The 14,934-nt window shown below is 37.4% G+C and overlaps 1 protein-coding gene and 1 long non-coding RNA gene across 5 annotated transcripts in view; one reads left to right on the forward strand and one right to left on the reverse strand.

Moving 5' to 3' along the window:
- LOC123608396 overlaps positions 1-7,888 on the forward strand; it is a 48,159-nt gene extending 40,271 nt beyond the window's left edge. The window contains exons 5-6 of the long non-coding RNA XR_006717218.1: positions 1,200-1,265; positions 7,558-7,888. This is a non-coding gene — a long non-coding RNA (uncharacterized LOC123608396). The remainder of the gene's footprint in view (positions 1-1,199; positions 1,266-7,557) is intronic.
- Positions 1-14,934, reverse strand: part of KIAA0825 (KIAA0825 ortholog) — a 396,110-nt gene that overhangs the window by 83,895 nt on the left and 297,281 nt on the right. The gene's annotated exons all lie outside the window — the stretch shown is intronic.

The raw sequence follows: 14,934 nt of genomic DNA on the forward strand, positions 1-14,934 counted from the left end.
CTGTTGTATTAGCTGCTTTTGATGATAGTATGAAAGAAGTATTAGCACTTGTCAACAAAACTGCTTACAACATAACATTAGCATGCATGGGCTGCTGTACCTATTTATTATTCTGGCAGCTTCACACATATTGTTACAAGCTTATAAAACATTTTGTCGGGTGGAAACCGAATGTACACTGTTTGGTTTTCTGATAGACTGGCAGCATAAATGTCTGGGCTGACTTAGTTTAGTTTAAGTGTAAATAGAGACACAAATTCTTCAACCTGTTCTCTTATTGATACTGAAAAGTGCTGAATTATTCAGCATCCAACTCTTCTGTTTGTGTCTATCACAGTTATCAATTACCCATCAGTCTTCTTGTCAAAACAGAATGGATTAATCTGGCTGAAAATAAGACAAATAAATGGATACTATAACAGGGGTGCGGGGTTGCCAGACTGTCAAAGGGAAATCCAGGCAGTGACATTTGCCGTCAAAAATGGGATCTCTGGCTTAAGTGAGCAAATGATTCCCCTTTGCGAGCCAAGAATGCACTTAGCTCACCGTAAGTAAATTAATCTGCCTTCTTTGACTGCTAATGCATTAGCACTGAGGTAATAGTTCCATTGCTGGAATTCCTTTACATTTAAATAATTTTGGTCATCATTATTGTTTCTCAAGGAAATGCAGATACTTTATCTTGGTAGAGAGGCCTGCCTAGTAAATAAATGAACCCATTTAACAATGAAGTTATTGCTGATAGTTTTGTGCCACTTCATAGCTCTCAGCTCATGTGATACTAAGTAACTCTTTGCACAGATGGCTGGTGGAACCCATCCAGCATCTGCAAAGTCCATCCCTGTTTTCTTTCCCAAACATTTTATTTGGAAATCTTGTTTGGCAAACTTCCCGAGACTCTGCCTAGCTGTTCAAAGTACATATTTCCAATCTATCTCATTTGGCCCTTCTATAAAAAAAGAGCCAGCAAAGTGCCTTCTTATTTGGCACAAAAAAGGCAGCCGCCGACTGAAGCAAGTTTTAGGTTCCTGGCCAAAAATTTACAAGAATTTTATCTTAGATGCTTCTATACTGGACTGTTTTACACAGTCATCATTAACATCTGAAGCCGTCACATTGTGACAGGATCAAAACCCCCAATCTGTATCAACTGATAGCTTCACTTTGCCAAAAGCTCCCACTTGTTCTTATTTTCCCAGACATCTGCACCCCAGCTTTTGTGGACACGGTTCTTACTTACACTGTGGGATGGTGAGGTATCTAAGGTGAGCTACCTGCTAGAAAATGGTTCCATCCACTTGATGAATGAATACATTACTTTTGAATGAAATAACCATCTTTTGTTTGTTTTGCCAAAAGGCGGTGTAAAGAATAATTTCAAGCGTTTAAAAACCAAAACCCTTCCTATAGTTGGGGAGTTCAAAAGAGGCCGCGGTAACAATTACATTCTAAGCACAACTGTCACAGTTCTCTTAAAGACTTTGACAGACTGGAAATTTTGGTCTCACATTCCCAGAACATGACCTCAAATTTCTCCTCAATGTAAATCACTTTCCCAGAACTTCAGCATTTAAGGGAAATGCACATTGGCCTGTTGTGCATTGGCCTGATTCATCGTTGCTAAATCTCATCCTCTGGTATATAATCCCAAAATGACTTCATGAAGGCAGCTACTGAACATGTGCAAACCCTGAACCTTCTCTTGAAATGAGGCAGCATTTTTGTTGCTAGTCAATTTACAGTTTTACTTTGTCACTCTCGTCCTTTTTTTCTTTTTAAATAAGTAACTGCTGGGCCACCTCGGTGGCTCAGATTCAGCAGCCAACTCTTGATTCTGGCTCAGGTCATGAGCCCAAAGTCATTAGACTGAGCCCTGTGACGGGCTCTGCATTGAGTGTGAAGACTGCTTGGGATTCTCTCGCACTGCCTCTCCCTTCGCCCCTCTCTCCCTTGTATGTGTCTCCTCTCGCTCTCTCTCACTCTCACTCTCAATACACAAGTAAGTAACTCCCTAATACAGAAAAGTAGTGTTGTACAAAATTTTGCATGGCTAGCAACTAAGTTAATTGACAGGTGTGTATCATGAACTTTTTTCTATATGTCATTTCCCATTCTTTGGGGAACTCTTCAAAAATATATGCCTGCCATCTCAGATCCAGTTTGTCCAAGTCTAGACATTCTCTCCCACTGGTTCCCTTTTACCAAAATCCCCCATCAGTTGCTAAGCCCTACACGGTCGGCCTTTACAATGTCTGTTATTTTCTCTTCAATTATAACTGTCACCATGCTTGTGCAGTCCCTGCCGAGTCCTTCATACGTTCATGCATGTACCAGTTCATTGATTCCACAGTTCTGTGAGGGCCTAAAACAGGTAGTCTCTCTGCCTCAAGTCTTTTCCACACACCTCCCACTCTGGCTGCCTGCCCTCAGCGTGAAGTGCCCTCTGGCCATCCTACCCACCCTTTATGTCTCAGTTCAAGGGCAACCTCTTTGAACATTTTTCCTACTCCCTTACCCATGTGTTATTTCTTATGTCTTCGAGTCTCTTGAGCATTTTTCTCTCTCCTTTATCACAACATGCTAGAATTCCTACTCCTGCCACCTCCCAGCTATGTGACCGTGGGAAGTTATGTAACCAAATGAGGCCTCAGTTTCTCCTCTAAAATCGGACAGATTATTACTCCATAGGGTGTGAGATTAAATGAGGTAATGCATGGAAAATACTTAGAACAATGCCGGTGAACATTCAAGTTCTTGTTATATTCTTATATTCGGTAAGGACTGAAAAATGCTTGTTGTGACATTTGTATGTCGAGAGAAAACAACTGTAATTGCCTTGGGTGTTTTTGAAGGCTTTAAAGCTACATTTACTTACTGGCCCAGGTAGAGGACTGGGACATCCAATTCTGGGCTGATCACTCTGGAGTCATACTGCGTGTCTTTGCAGCCTGGCCCTTACTAGCTCTTTTTTTTTTTTTTTAATGCAAAGTCAGGCAGTTTAAAGTTTCTATACTTCATAGATAGTTGTTAAGATCAGCTGAAAATAAAAGGCTTAGCAGTGCCTGATCCATAGCAAGACCTCCATAAGTGTAGCCTGTCATTACACTAGAGGGGTTTCAAAATGCTCCTTGATCTAATTCTAGGTGGTGAGAGAGGACCATCAAAATGAATGTATAATTCCCTGAATTACTGTCGCATCCTTCTTAAAGGCTTCCTGAATAACACTTCTCCCAAACCCAGTCTGTCATGTATCTCCCAGACTGTCTAAAAACTACCAAATCATATCACTCTCCAAACAGGGGGTGAGTCTTATGCTCCCTCTACTGGGACACTGACCCCTCTTTTCTAGCTTTGAGAGTGCTTCCTAATCATCTTCTCTCCTCTGAAATGTTATCCCTCATTTTCTCCCTAAAATGCATCATTTATCCTCTAACAGTTCAGTTATTGTCCTCCTGGGTCCATAAACTCTCAAAAAGGCCATTCTTCCTGGCCGTGTATCTTCTCTCATGTTGATCACTCCCTTCCCCACCCCTCACATCTGGAAACATCCACCCTATGGCCATCCATCTTCCATATTTCTAAGTTTAAGAAGCTTGCTTCTGCCACAGACTTTCCGACTAACTTAGTCTTCAAAGATCTCTCTCTCTCTCTCTCTCTCTCTCTCTCATCTAAATCTCTGAAGCATTTATAGGTTTTACCACACAATTTAACTATTAATTATAAATTGTCTTGCAGCATTTGCTATGTGTTTGCCTCTCCAGAGATATTTCACTATCTTTCTTGTTTCCTAGCTCTCTCTCTTTCTCTTTTTCTTGGCTAATCCATAAAGCTTTCCGGATAATCTTCCTGTTCTGTCATGCAGACCATGCCCTTCGTGTGCCAACTGTCCTTACTATTGGCCAAATTTATTTTTATGTACTAGAAAGAATATTCCCTCCTTTCAAATTATATTTCTGCCACTTCTTAGAATAAATGACATCTTTATTCTACAGTTAGCCTTACCTGATTATGGCAGCGCTATGTTGTCCGGAGGAAGCGTGGACTTCAGAGAATTAGAGGTTAAGGTATGAATCTTGGTTTTGCAACTTACTAGCCATGTAACCTTGGGCAAGTCACTTTTCTGAGCCTCAGTTTCATTCAATATGAAAATACTAATACCTAGCTCACAAAAAAGATATGAGGAATATAGGAGATAAATAATATAAAGTACCTGAGAAATAATAGGGAATCCATTGTAGATACTTAACCCTTCCAATTAATATCAAACCATATTAACAGTATTTACCGTGTATCCTCATTTATATACATATTGATACAATCATGACTGTCTACATGTTTATGCTGGATGCTTATGCATACATTTAACATCTTTTACAAAAGTAATTTTTAAGAGTAGCATACAGTATTTTTAAACTTAGAACTAAGTGCTTTGTCACGAAACGTGTAGAAGCCATAACTTACTAGTTATTCAAAGCATTTTAACATCAGAAATTACCTTTCAAATGAAACACTGGTCTCATATCTCCCTCACATTTAAGGAAATTGAAGGCCAAAGCCTAAAAAGTCCCTCGATTAAGGATAAAATGCAGAGGAGTGCAACTACCATACACATAGCTTGCCTTCTTTTGCATTCTAGAAATGTATTTCTAGATTTTCTTTGCATTTTTTGCATTCTAGAAATGTATTCCAAGATAATGAGGCAGTGTTTTGCAAGGTATCTAATGAAAATTTCCTTTAGAGCAGTCACAATTATCACGCCAAAATGAATCTCATAACTGAAATTACCTCCAAATTTTTAATAATTCCCTCAGCAAACACTTGTTCTGGTTGGGTATATCCAGACTTTGGTTGAGAAATGAGTGGTTTAAAACTAAAACATGCTTTAAGCAGTATTTTTGAGTAGAGAAATCACAATAAAGTGTCGAATTCCTACGTTTAAATAGAAAGTCAATTTGAACCTTATTTTCTTTTTCTCTTTCTTTCTTTCTTTCTTTCTTTCTTTCTTTCTTTCTTTCTTTCTTTCTTTCTTTCTTTCTTTCTTTCTAATTTGTGAGGACAGTATAAATTGTTCAACCTAGTCCATTTACTGACACGTTTGCTTCTAGCTACAGATATCTTCATCTTCTGAGGGGCGATCGAACCTCTGAGTCAGAGTTAGCATGCAGGGGTTAAACTACCTCTATGGTCAGGATAGAGACAGAAACAGTCTAAAATTTTATATGACTAATATATGACTGAAATGCCAGTGTATCACATATGGTGGTAAAGGACAAGCTCTATCTTCAGGGATTCATCCCTGAGTATAAAATAAGTCTTGAGAAACCACAATTTTTACCATTGGCTTTTGGGAGAAGGGGAAGCAGGGAATATTTTACTGCTCCCTCTTTAAACTCTTATTAGAAGGGCTGCTGAGAAGTTCTGACTCAGCAACTTCCCCAGTTATCTGGTCTTTTAAAAAGGTTCCAGTGTGACCTCAACTCTGCACAACACAGATTTATAATCACTCTTCTGTTTGGAAAGCCAAAGCTTTAGAGAAACTGAGTGAATAATGTCAAAATAATGGTATTTCAGCTCAACAATGAGATTTTCTCCCATATATATAAAAACAGATGCTGGGAACAATTTTCAGGAGCATTTTATTGCTTTGATGGGATAATAAAATATGAGGTTATCATAACAGGGAGCTACCTTTTCTCCTGGAAGGAAAAGGTACAGCAAAGTATTTTCCTAAGTGGCAAAGTGGACAAGAGCTTCTCTCTGTCCTGTGTACATGGTGTCTAGTCTCAGAAGTGAGATTCCCAGAACAACAATTTCTATCATGTTGTGAAAGAGGTTAAAAATGTTCTTTCATCAAAGACTAATAGCACTGACAAGCTTATTCTAGCAAACCAAGCCCCCTCTACTCCTTCCCTCAGGATCTCTAATTCACCCCCACCTGAATTGGGTTTTGGGGAGGAGGGCTGGGGCACGTGGGATGCAAATGGTAAATAAGTAAATGAAACTCCATAGGAAGCTCTTGAACTTCAAAACTGTTCCATACTTACTATTTTGTTTATCTGTAATTTTATAGTAACTGTCCCCCTCATTCCTAACTATTCTAGAACTCTGCCATATTGATGATGACTTCATAACATGTACATATAGCAAATGTTAGTTATCTCATAATCCCCATAACTGCTCTGCGAGTGAGGTATTAATGTTTTTGCACCTGAGCAAAACTGAGGCTCCGAGAAGTTAAGTGACTTGCCCAAGGTCACACAGCAAGTAGCGAAACCAAGATGCAAACCTAAAACTTTATGATACCACAATCCATGCTCCTTCCATACAATGTCACAATACCTCAATTGGGAAAGGCTGGCTGTAGAATAAAGATGTCATTTATTCCAGGAAGTGGCAGAAATACGGTTTGAAAGGAATTTGAGCATTTCCTCTGGTTCATTTTTCCCCTTGTCTCCTATATCTTTTTATCTTCCTCACCTCTTCATTTTCCCCATTTTTATAATTAAGTAAAAAGATTTGTTCTTTGAGAGAGAAAATGGTGGCAAATGTTGTGCAGTTTCCTACTTTGTAGAATGTGGGAGAAGCTTCTGAATGGACCCTGACTAAAAAAGAAAATACCTTCCATTCACCTGCCGTAGCTGCTGAATTCCCACCATTAGAGAGGCACTCCTTTGGATTAAATGAACTTGGTCTCTCAAAGTTGTCTTGGAACAAGTAAGTTTAGCATGTTATTTACTATTTTTCCCAATATTTATGCACCCACTGTAATCAATCATAGAACATGCAACTTTTGGTCGCTAATAAAGCAGCGTGAAAGGTTTAAATGAGTCCTTTGTAGCAGAGAACAGAACAAGTTCTTTGAGAAAGGAACACTGAAAGGAGTAGAAACCAGGAAGGAGTATGGCGCTCTGTGCAAAGTAATCTTGTAGCATGTCAGCCTTTTATTTAGGGTTGTGCGGATCTAGGGGGAAAAGAGACATGTGCAGACTTTTAAATAAGGTTTAATTTCAGTTAGGATGCCAGGAGGCCTTCCCTGACTCCCCAGTATCAGATTACGTGTCTCTTCTGTGAGCATTTGTATATACTTGTATCTCCCCTTATCAGAGCACATCTTATTTTGTTATCATTGTTTGTCTGATTCCATCATTAGACCATAAATTCCTTGAGAACATTCGTTCATTCAAGGACTATTTCCAGTGCCAGTGTCAAATTCAGGAGAAAAAAAAAGCTATAGAGATTACAATAACCAAAGGGTTAGATTTATTTTTTCACTTTGTATTTGGAGGTCTTGTGTAGCTTGTGTATAGGAAAAAAAAAAAAAAAATCAAACACATGCTTCTATTTCAGGGCTCTGGAGATGAGTAGATAAGATATAGTTATCTTTCAGTAGAAGGCCATGGACAGTTACTGGGAAAATATAAAGGGAGATAAATGAATATATTTAAGAAGTGTTTTTTGAGGTAAGACTGAAACTCAAGAGTTTTTCATTTTGGCTAAGTTACTAAGAACCTACTTTATGATCCCGCTACTGACTCAAAAAAAAAAATGTGTAGATAGGTTCAAAGTGTTCAAAGTGTGGATCCAAGTATAGAAGATTTTGAAAAACCAAAGAAAGCAATAAAATGCAAGAACTGCAACATACAAGTGGAAGAACGATAAACTGATGAATTTTAGCGTGTTGCTAAAATGCCAAAGATTACCAGATAAGAAGCAGCTTGATAACGATCATTTAAAATCAATCACCCTTCCCAAAGAAACGTTAAGAAGCAGACAACAAAAGACCCTCCTACAGAAGACTGTTTTGAGAATTCATCAGCTGTAATTGTGAAATCACTTCTTTAACCTGATCAGAAAAATCCTGCTATGAAATAAACCCCAGCTGACCAGATTCTGTCACATGACCCCATCATGTCCTTGTACTTAGTCATCATTGGGTAAATCATCAGGGCCATCATCAAATGTAAATAGATTTGCCTAGAGGAAGGGTGATTAGTGACTAACCTCTAGGCCAAAGCTCTACAACCTGTTGCAGCTCTGAACAGAGGCACGTTCTGGGGCCAGTCCCACAGTAACTCTGGCAAACTCACCACCTGCTATCATGTAGAATGTAGGAGAAAGTGGGTGTGTAGCTGTTAGACACCATTACTGGGGTAGGGGTAGTTGCTGACTGGCAGAAAGGCTTTGCTGCAATGCGGATTCACCTCTAAGGAGGCCCATGGGTGCAGGCCTGACAGCCCAGCTCAGCGTGCTGCACTAATGAACAGCCCTGTGCTAGGTGGTTTTCTCTCTGTTAAATAAATGTTGCAAGAGTTACAAAGAAGCTTGTAAGATTTCTGCATTACTTTCTTAAAGAAACCTGCAGTTTCAGGATGCTATGAGCCGCTGAAATCGCCATTTTCTAGGTCAAAAAACGGTTGATTATCAGTGATTTCATACGACTTGAGCTAACTGTTAATTGGTCATGCAGATTTGGTACTACAGTGTAACTGCGGGGAGAAAACAAGAATTCAGATGTAAACACTAAATGCCTTATTTCTTCCCAAGGAAACCCTACTGGGTTAACAGAGAAGGCAAATTCCTTTTAGCTGCAATTAGTATTTGTGGAATATCTAATCACGCGGTGCTGTGAAGTATATACAATACACAGAAGAGACCAACATTACCCTTGAGGAATTTATCATCTGTATGTGAGGATTTGGCTAAATATAGCACAACAACAGCATTTCCGTTTTCTACGTTGCAGACATAAATGGCTATATTGTAAAGTGCAACTAATCTTTCGTAAACTATACTGATACCAGTACTGCACATACCCAGAAATATCAATTGCTGATCTTATTTTTTATGCACACCTGTCCCCCTACCCCAACGAATACACTCCTACCTCCCAGCCCCACTACGTACACTCTATGAGTCTTCTTTCCAGGAGTGGCTAATTTGCAACATGAGATCCTTGTTGAAAATCATTAAGGATTTAAAGATGGTGACAGAAGAGCATTCAACTGGAAACTTCTAAGCATGGAACGCTGTGTCACCACCAGGCGTGTATGCCCATGACGTAACCTTGCTTCTTTCAGTTTCCCACATATGCCTATGCCTGACTCATTCTACCCTAGGGCTTTGGCATTTGCTATTCTCTCTGCTTGAAATGCTCTTCTCATGACTAAGATCTCAGCAAAAATGCTTCCTCCTCAAAGAGGTTTTCCTTGACATCTCTGTCTAAAGGAGCTCCTTTTTACGTCATTTTCTGAATACTATTTTGCTTTCTTTCCATTACTTCCCTGTTATTTCCTTGCTAATTTATTTATTGACTTCTTTATTGTCTTGTTTCCCTCCATTGGGATATAAACTCCACAGAGAAGTGACTTTATCTTATTCACTCCCTCTTGGTCATAGGCTCCTCAAACACTACATAGTAGGTGCCACCAAGTATGTTTCTGATGAATAAATGAACAAACTAAATTATTTACAAAATATTTCTAATTTATAAAAAAGCTTCGCTGGTCTTCCAGTGTTTATGTGTTTGAACACTTAGCTAATCCGCATGCACGCATCCAAACACAAGAACGAACCGATGAATGAAGTTCAACACTACAGCTCATGCAATACATCCAAAGTGAAACACACTCACTAGGTTGTGATTACTACGCGATTTGTCTTTACAAATCATACTACATTCTAAAGGTCAACCAGCTATTAGAGTTAAATCTGCTATGGATCTCATATCTTAAATTTTTTTAAGTGAAAAGTAGGCATATATTAAAATGTTGACAGAAAACATCTCAGAATAATTTCTAAGAAAATATGGTAATTTTTTACTGCAACTGTGCTTGTCGGTAATAGGATATAATTAAGTCATTATTAAACACTTTATTAGAAAACTGAATGCAGCTCCAATTTTTTCACAGAGCTAATATTCAATCTAGAGTAGTTAAATAACAACAACAACGAAATACTAACTATAAAGGGTCACAAAAACTGGGACTTTGACCCGTTGCAGGAATTGCAATCCTGAAAATAACCTTGGTTGAATTAACTGGGATCTCATGTTAGATGATAAACCTCTTTTAGTCCACTTATTTAATTATATCTTTTGAATTTAAGGGTTAAAGACAGTGGCCCCCAAAGTCTTGACTTTACTTTCCGTGCCTCAGATGGTTCTGCCTAGAGTTGGTTACTGCATGCAAATCATCTTTTTTTGGTGGTTTCATAGTTTCCAGCCATAACTAGACATTAACAAAACAATTTATAAGCACTGACTGTTGAAGACATTCCTACATATCCAACGAGATACGCAATGCAAGCTAAATAGGAGAGCATTTGCAATTTAAAATATAATTTTCCATAATGAAAATGTAAAGCAGTCGTTCTGTTTTATTCAGTATGGCAGGTTAGGAATCCCCGTGAAGCTACATTGAAGCAAAGAGTAGATTAATAATTTAATTTGGTTCAGAACTATGCAATGGGGCACCACAACCTTTTATTCCTTAACCAGCTGCTGACCCTAATATGAATGAACCAATTAGACATCTCTATTTAATTGTTGGGTGACCCATCTAAAACTCACTAGGAATTTTCATTTTCAACAACACTCAACAGTCTGAAAGAATCCTAGTTATCCCCCTGGTGGGGGTGGTTGATTTGATAGAAGCACACAAAGGAGTTCAGCAAACGGGGGGAAGAAACTGCAAGATCATTTTAGACTGTGTTCTGTAAAAGAACATCTTAATATAATGAGCCTTTTTCAGTCTCCCTTGGCGGAGCATCAGCCCTCTCAGATAACCCCACACAAAGCAAATACCATCCGTCTGAAGTTACATTTGCTCCTTGTTATCACAACTTATGCCACTTAATTCATTATTCAACGAATTCACTTTCTTGTTTATTAGATGCAAGGTAGCCGCTTATCCCTAAAGGCCATGTATGCAAAAGACTGCTTGTAATCCTGTCACTTCAAACCTCTCTAGGCTTTTACATTGCTTCAGGAATTAGGAGGAAAGAAGCAAACAATTTAGATTTATTCCTGATGATATTAAATCTGTACATGATGAAAGAAATAAGAAAGAAATGCTAACATGAAATTTGTTGATTTGGAGAGTGGCTTCAGATGCTATCTTAACATGTAAAAGTTAGCATATTCACTCGCTTCCCATAATAAACACCTTGAGTTATTTTTTCTACATTAAAGATGAATATACATATATATATATATATACATACATATATATGTATATACATATATATATTTTGTACAGACTGGCTGCAAAAAAAGGTAGTATGTCTCATCAACTTCATTTCAAAGATGCAGGCCAGCTCAATTCACGTGCTGAAAACAGATATTAAACATACTATTGAAAATCTGATATGTGATGTGTCAGGCTTTGGGGCACCATTCTTTAAGTATATTTAATGTTGGATTAAAAAATGCATTGAAAATGTTTCTTTTAATTTTTTCAATATGAGTATTTCAAGATCCTTTTTGGTTATCGGTAAAAAAGATGTGATAAGTATATTCTGAATAATAGAAGACAATATAACACTGAACTCTTCACACAATATGGTATAATGGTCAGAGTTATTCCAATTTGATTTGGTAATCTTATGCTATTAAAATCATTAAAATGTAAACGAATTACTGAATTAAACAACTTTCACTCCACTCTTAGCACAATTAATATTGCATAAAATTATCTGCATAATTATACACAGTATGTTTACATAAAACATCCAGGAAAAAGCTACAAATCAGAGGCTGAGTGTAAAATATTTTAAGCTGTATGCTGAAGTCTTCTAAATATGGAAATCTAAGTGGCTGTTTTACTATTGGTGCTTTACGTAACTGAAGACAGTTCTAAATTTCATGCTTTACTTATTTAAATGCTAAATAACCCTATACTTTTTTAAATTCTCATAAATAAATATATGAAATATATCTAGACTGGATGTATTTTAAACCTGTGTGCGTTATTTGCAAAACTAAGAAGGATTTACTTTCTTCAATTAATTTGTATTATGAGGTAACTATTTGAGATTCAACATTAGTTCATCAACAAAAACCACACAGAACATTTTAATGCAGCACAGCAAATACAGATATGCCTAGGACAAAAGACCCAACATCTCTAGAAAATAGGAACCATTTACAAGGAACCTCACTTTGTGAATAGAGTTCTGACTAACAAAATAGTGGGTAAAGAATTAACTGCTACTATTCTAAGGAAGGAAATACACCTGAAACCTCACATAACTAGCAACTGTGGATATTATTGTAATTATTGCCATTCTTCCAAATATCACTCATATTAATACAGTGATGAACAAATTGATTTACCTGAATAATTAACCTTCACTACAGCATAACTACCTTAGGCACAGATTCATGTTTTCTATTCAGCTTAAGACATAAACCTACCAGAGAAATCACACTCATTAAACATACTTCAAAAATCAATTGTTTCCTGCCACTCAGAGGAATTAATATCAACAATTAAGTTGTGCAGTATTTTTAAAAGCTTATATCCATCTGTCTGTGCCAATTAAACTAAAGCAGCAAAATAGAGCAAAATGAAATTAACAAAGAATGCTAATAAAATACAACTTTTCTGTTGATGTCTTAGATATATAACTTTATTCATTATTGTACAACTCTTGGTTTTTTACATGTGGGAGATTTAAAAAGTCACCCAGTGATTTTTTATAGTGCAACCGTATGCTAGATAAAGATATTTAAGCTGTCAGTATAAACTGCTTCTGTTTTCATTTTGCATTTAATTTCAATGCCAGACTCAAGGCATAAATTTTTCATCACCTGCAATGCTATGAATAAAAGATTAAAAAAAGAACTGAGAAGAAATTCTAACACATGCGGTGCATGCGGCACATTGTGCAGACGCAGTATTCATAACTAGATGTTTAATTTCCATCTCTCTCTCTCTCTCTCTCTTTTTTTTTTTTTTAACATCAGGAACATTATTATTTGAGTTAATACATCATGGAGCTAATTTCCCAGTATTTTAGCTTTGCAGCATTCAAGTTTACCTAGTTTGGGCCAAATAGGCCATTCATTCCACTTGAAATCTCAAGTATACGCCCTAAGATTTACATGCTACTTTGTTAGCACTGCAGGATTCTATTACTCTCATATTTCTGGAAAGGGAATATTTCAACATCATGTATTTTTGTTTTATTCCATGAAATAGCACATACATTAACCTTGCCTGAAAGTTCAAAGAACTAAGAATTACTAAAATGGTCCCACCTAATATCAGGTCCTCATTAAGGCTTGCTTCGTGTTCTCAAACCGAAAGATATAATCAATCCCAAGAGGTAGAGTTATGAGCTCAGTGTTGAGGCATTTTTTATTTAGTACTTAGGACTGTTTTCTGTAGCACAATGCATCTTCACTGTCACTTTATTAGCCTCTAAAGGACTCACAGACCAAGACAATTTCTAATTCCCCCCAACAGAATCTGAGCGAGCAAGAGATGCACAAGAGCCCTTCCTAATCTCATCAGAAGGGCCTGGGGTTTATCAGCCTTGTCATTCTGAACTTCACTTTCTTAGGGCAGTCAAGAGCCTGCTGAGGACTCCAGGCCTGTCAGGGACATCAAGGGTCAGTCCTTTGGATGTTAGCGGCATCGCATAATGTCTAGCTTATTGTCTTTGGCTCTAATTACTCAAACTAGTTTTTTTTTTTTTTTTTTTTTTTTTTTTATGGTTATTGAAATTAAGTCTAGGGAAAGCTTTGGAAAAAATAAACCGAACCATGTTCTGTTACATTATTATCAATGTGGTATCCAATTAGCTCAGTTGGTTAGCCAATAGTGCTAATGAGACCCAGGTCATTGGTTCAATTCCAGGGGGGCCAGTTAGCTTTACTTTGTTCTATGGTCACAGATGGATACCTCATCTTATCCAGCTGTCTTAAGTGCTACTGGTCACCAAAATAACCAAATGAGAGAGCACGTCTGGATCAACACAAATCCATCCCTACAACTAGGCTCTAGAGGGCATCAGTATCATCTTTTGTGATCATTGTACAAAAATTAGTAGTTTAATACAAAACCTTTTTTTCTTCTCATTGTTTATGACGGTAAAGCAAGCACTTTAGATCTTTAAAATCATTTAGTAGGCTAAAATTAGTTAGACTTCATAACATCTCTACGATGTTGCAAGTTTAATTAAGCTTACTTTAAGGATGACAAAGCTCAAAGTGAGAGGTTAAGTCACTTGTCAGAGGTCACATAAAATGTCAGGGACATTTCTCAGATTGGAATCCTTGTCTTCGGTATCTCATTCCATCGTGGTACCCATGAGACTGCTCTGCCTCTATGGAAACAGCCTGAAGTCACAGTAATATGTCACTATATTATCACATTATTTTTCATTATGCTAGAAGACACAAGCATAGTGAAAAGGCATGGTGAGTCAAGGATTACAGATGCATCTCCCTTTAAGCAACATAAATGTATGGGAATTTGGATTTGTTGAACAGATAAATTAGAGGGTGTCATGTATCACTTAGTCTATGCTCCCTCATATTGTTATTAATCACTTTTTTTTTTTGCATGATCTAACATCCCAACTAGACAGTATGCACAGGGGGGCAGACCATGTCTAATATCTCTTTGATCCATAGTAAGTGTTTACATAAACATTTATATTCATGACAATGGCATTTGATTGGAAGAGAACAGGAGAGTGGAAGACTTCATACCCTATGGGCAAGATAGGAGGTGAGAAAAGCTTCATGAAGGTGGGCAGGAGTTTTCCTATTGAGCCTCTATAATTATAGCAATTCTAGTTTGATGTATTATATATAAACCTAACATATATCCTCAATACCAAGCATGAAGAGGACCTACAGAGGCAATGCATTTAAGGAAAATTCTTGCCAAGAATAGCATGCTTAAACATCAGGGTAGAAGAGGCAGC

This window comes from Leopardus geoffroyi, chromosome A1, assembly GCF_018350155.1.
Source record: "Leopardus geoffroyi isolate Oge1 chromosome A1, O.geoffroyi_Oge1_pat1.0, whole genome shotgun sequence".
Classification (NCBI taxonomy): domain Eukaryota; kingdom Metazoa; phylum Chordata; class Mammalia; order Carnivora; family Felidae; genus Leopardus; species Leopardus geoffroyi.